The following is a 5756-nucleotide window of genomic DNA, read 5'->3' as shown; positions in this document are numbered from 1 at the left end:
ATAGTGCACCTCCTAGATTTCCATCACTGCTGACCGCACAAAAACCACCGCTGACCGCGGTCCAGGTCCATCACCGCTAACTGCGGAGAATGTTGACTGCAGTGACATACTTTAATATTTTGGCCATAACTTTCTTTACAGATGTCCAAATTGTGATTGCTTTACCTTTCTTAAAACTAGACACGAAGGGCTACAATTTTATTACTGAATTATCTCAAAATTCCTTGTATATCAAAAGATATAATCTTCTGAAGTCGGATCAGCAATCCTGCATAACATCTTGATGTGCGGTCGCACACCAAATTCTACGGTCCGCACTGAGGTTCGTGAAACGTTAGTGGGGTCCACACTCTCCTCTATGGTTCGCATATTTCTGGTGCGATCTGCACTCCCAAAAGTGCCAGAACCATCTCAGAGTATCGAAATGCTCGGACTCGCTCAAAATTCACCTTGAAACTCATCCGGGCCCCCCAGAACCCCAACAAAATATACCAACACATCCCATAACATCATACAAACTTAGCCCCACTATCAAATCACTTCAAACATAGCTAAGACCACGAATCAGATGCCCACACGCATGAAAATCACTATGAACTTCAAGAACCTCTAAAATTGCAACCAAGCGTCCAAACCATATCAAATCAACTCCAAACGATACCAAATTTTGCAGGCAAGTCCCAAATGACATAACGAAGCTGTTCCAACTTGCGGAATCGCATTCTGACCTCGATAACATAAGAGTCAACTATGGGTCAAACCTCTCCATTTTCAAAACTTCAACTTTTCCAACTTTCACCAGAATGCCACAAATTACCCTACGAGCCTCCAAACCCAAATTTGAACACACGCCCAAGTCCAAAATCACCATACGAAGCTACTGACATCATCCAAAGCTCATTTCGGATATGTTTACTCAAAAGTCAAATTCCGGTCCAATTATCTCCGCTTAAACATCCAAAACTATATTCCTTCTTTCCAATTCGACTCCGATTTATCCGAAAACTGAATCCAACCATGCACACAAGTCAATATACATAATGTGAAATTGCTCTTAACCTCAAACTGCCAAACCGGGCGCAATTTCTCAAAACAACTAGTCGGGTCGTTACATGACTTGAGTGAATTAGAAATTTGTGAACTATGTGTTGTGTGGATTATTTGAAAAAATAGCATATATGCGAGGTGATGAGTGTATATACACCGTCAAAATATTTGTTCCATATTTTCTCGCATTTCATGAATTATCTCATTCCATGCCTTAATTGTTACATGCTTTAAATGTTTTCTATGTTGTAATTTGTTATTTGTCATTTAATTATTCTTGCATTAAATTATTTGCCTCTTTCATGACTCCATGAGTATTTTCTACTTGCCTTTAATTGTTTTACTTGCACTTCTTGATTGTTACATGCTTTACTTGTCCTGTTATTTTTGTAATATTTGTTGCATTCCTTTGATTATTACGTGGTTCCTTTATTGCTTTACACTCATACTCGTTGATTGTAGAAATTCTTATAATTGAGTTATTGGATTATTTATATTTATTAAAATTGTTTGTGGATTAGGTTGCACGTCTCAACGAGAATTGAAGGTTAATAAATTAAAATGATGGAATAAGGGAGGATTATGATATTGATAAATAATTATATGGTGGGATAGGGTTGGGTGCCGCAACGGTTTGTGTACGTAATAATTGATATTGATAAATGATGATATGGTGGAATAAGGGAAGATTATGATATTGATAAATAATGATATGATGTGATGGGTTTGCGCACCGCAGCAGACAGTTTACATTGTACTTTATATTGATAAAGGATGTTATAGTGGAATAGGGTTGCGCGCCACAACAAATTGTGTGTGTTGTACTTGTTGTTGTTATTGTTCTGATAGTTTTAGCATTTTTACATGAGATTACGAGGTTTTTTATTCTAGGCTTTCTGATTGTGAGTTTGAGTTCATTGTCATAAAAAACTGCTATGCTTTTATTTCCTGTTTTCTTTCCCTGCTATTATTATTATTATTATTATTATTGTTGTTGTTGTTGTTGTTACTATTATTATTTTATTATTATTATTATTATTATTATTATTATTATTATTATTAATATTATTATTGTTATTGGAATTGTTATTATTATTATTATTGTTGTTATTGTTATTATTATTGTTGTTGTTGTTGTTGTTGTTGTTGTTATTATTATTATTATTCTCATTTTTATTGTTATTATTATTATTATTATTATTATTATTATTATTATTGCTGTTGTTGTTGTTGTTGTTTTTGTTGTTGTTTTTGTTGTTGTTATTGTCGTTGTTGTTGCTTTTGTTATGAATATATATTATATTATGGATGTTCATTTAGTACTCCGTTATAAATAAGCTTCCTGAAGAAGCTTATTCATATGGGACACCGTCGTAAATATATTTATCTATTTAGTACTCTATTGGAAATAAATCTCCTGAAGAAGCTTATCATTTCGGTACCCGGTTATAGATAAACATTACCTCCGGTAGAAGATTATCCATACTGGGTATAATAAGCTTATTCTTTTGATACTTCGTTATGGATAAACATTACCCCTTATAGAAGATTATCCATATCGGATATAATAAGATTATCCTTTCGATACTCCGATATTGATAAACATTACCCCCGGTAGAAGATTATCTATATCGGGTACAATGAGCTTATTCTTTTAGTACTCCGTTATGGATAAACATTACCCCCAATAGAAGATTATCTATAACTGGTACAATGAGCTTTTCCTTTCAGTACTCCATTATGGATAAACATTACTTTCAGTAGAAGATTATCCATATCTGGTATAGTAGCAGCTTACACAGCAGCTTAAAGTAGCATCTTACAATGTAGCTTGCAGTAGCAGCTTACACAACAACTTCCTTTCTTATATAAATAGAAGAGATTTCAGTTCATTATGTACATCAGTTTAAATTCGAATAAAATGTCAGTTTCTATACTTGTCTTTACTTTACAGTTTTTATTTTATAACACGTTATCAGCATGAGACTCTGCCATCTCGAGCAAATATTTTGAAAATATCTAAGGTACGAACTTTCTTTTTCTATATAATGTCAAATCTTTCTAAACTTGAATTTGTATCCCTAGATATATCGGGCAAAAGCTACATGTCTTGGGTGTTTGATGCTGAAATTCATCTTGATGCAATGGGTCTGGCCGATACCATCAAGGATAAAAATCAGCCATCAAACCAAGACCGTGTCAAATTAATGATATTCATATGCCATCACCTTGATGAGGTCCTAAAAATAGAATATCTCACTATTAAAGATCCACTCATACTGTGGAATAATTTTAAAAATAGATATGACCACTTGAAGATGGTCGTTCTTCCATAGGCACGTTATGATTGGACTCATCTAAGGTTACAAGATTTTAAATATATAAGTTAATATAATTATGCTATGTTCAGAATTATTTTCCAATTGAAATTATGTGGTGATAATATTACTGATCATGATATGTTGGAGAAAACTTTCACCATTTTCATGCCTCGAATATGCTCCTACAACAGCAATATAGAGAGATGGGATTTAAAAAGTATTCTGAACTTATCTCACATCTTCTTATAGTCGAGCAACATAATGGTCTTTTAATGAAAAACCATGAAAGCCGACGTACTGGTTCTTGCCCATTCCCTGAAGTGAATGAGACGAACTTCCACCAAGCTAGACATGGAAGAGGTCGTGGCCCTAGTCGTGGTCATGGCCGTGGTCGGGGAAGAAATTTTAATCATGGTAATAATAATGCACCAAAGAACCCTCCTCACCACCAGTAGTGGAAAAGGAAGGAACAAAAGCACAAAGCGGTGCAAGCACCAAATGCAGAAAATGCATGCTATAGATGTGGAGGAAAAGGGCACTGGTCACGTACCTGCCGTACGCCAAAGCACCTGGTTGAGCTTTATCAAGCCTCCTTAAAGAAGACAGAGAAAAATACTGAAGAAAATTTTATTTCTGAAGATAATTTAGACTTCATACATTTGGATGTAGCAGATTACCTTGCACTCCCAGAAGGAGAAACAAGTCACGTAATCGGTGGTGAATCTGTAAAAATGTAAATATTTTAATTTTTGTTGTTTGTAATAGATAGTATGGTTATGTAATTGTTGTACATAAAAGAAAAATTATGATTTGATAATTATGTTTACTATAATATATCTTATTTATTTCATTTTGAAAAATATGAATAACATTATTAAATCAACTTAAACTCTAGCAGAGTTTGTAAGAAATATACAACCACCAAAAGTGGTTATATTTCGTATATCTCATTGTAATTGTAAGGCCTCGTGAAATTTCTACTCAAAAAAACTCGAAAGCTTGTAGTACAACAACAACAACAACAACAACCTAGTGTAATCCCACAAGTGGGGTCTGGGGAGGGTAATATGTACGCAGACCTTACCTCTACCCGAGGGGCAGAGAGGCTGTTTCCAGGAGACCCTCGGCTCAAAGAGGCAACAAGAGACACTATATTAGTACTATCAATAGACTCATAATAAAACAACATAAAATACCATAAAATCCATAACATAACATAAATACCATAAAAACAAAGTAACAGCAATATAAGAGATATAGGAAATACGAGAAAGATGTAAGGTATTAATACACAACAGATAAAGCCCATCATCAGTAGTTGATCAATAGCATCCTAAGACTAACTCCTAACTGGCTAGTCTCACTCTAGTGCGCTGTAAAAAAGACATCACAATTTCCCCTAACCTACAACCTTAATGCTCGATCTCCACAATTCCCTGTTTAGGGCCATGTCCTCAGTAACCCTAAGTCGCGCCATATCCTGCCTGATCACCTCTCCCCAATACTTCTTAGGTCTCCCTCTACCTCTCCTCGTACCCACCACCGCCAGTCGTTCACACCTTCTCACCGGTGCATCAGTGTTCCTCCTCTGAATGTGCCCGAACCATCTGAGTCTTGCTTCCCGCATCTTGTCCTCCATGGGGGCCACACCCACCTTCTCTCGAATATCTTCATTTCTAATCTTATCCTTCCTTGTATGCCCGCACATCCACCTCAACATCCTCATCTCTGCAACTTTCATCCTCTGGATGTGTGAGATCTTCACCGGCCAACACTCGGTCCCATACAACATAGCAGGCCTAACCACTGCCCTATAAAATTTACCTTTCAGTAACAGTGGCACTTTCTTGTCACACAGGACTCCCGTCGCTAACCTCCATTTCATCCACCCCACCCCTATACGGTGTGTGACATCCTCGTCGATCTCCCCGGACCCCTGAATAAACGACCCCAGGTACTTGAAACTACCCCTCTTAGGGATGACTTGAGAATCAAGCCTCACTTCCACTCCCGCTTCCGTCGGCTCTGCCCCAAATTTGCACTCAAGGTATTCCGTCTTCGTCCTGCTCAACCTGAAACCTTTGGACTCAAGGGTATGTCTCCAAACCTCTAACCTCTCGCTGACGCCGCGTCGTGTCTCGTCGATTAGGACTATGTCATCAGCAAATAGCATGCACCATGGCACCTCTCCTTGAATATGATGCGTTATAGCATCCATCACTAGGGCAAATAGGAAAGGGCTGAATGCAGACCCTTGGTGCAACCCCGTAATAACCGAAAAATAATCGGAATCGCCTCCTGCTATCCTAACCCGAGTCTTAGCTCCATCATACATGTCCTTAATCGCCCTAATGTAGGCAACCGGGACCCCTTTAGCCTCTAAGCATC

This window comes from Nicotiana sylvestris, chromosome 9 (assembly GCF_000393655.2).
Source record: "Nicotiana sylvestris chromosome 9, ASM39365v2, whole genome shotgun sequence".
Lineage (NCBI taxonomy): Eukaryota > Viridiplantae > Streptophyta > Magnoliopsida > Solanales > Solanaceae > Nicotiana > Nicotiana sylvestris.
The sequence above is the reverse complement of the archived record's forward strand: the minus strand, read 5'-3'. Positions refer to the sequence as shown.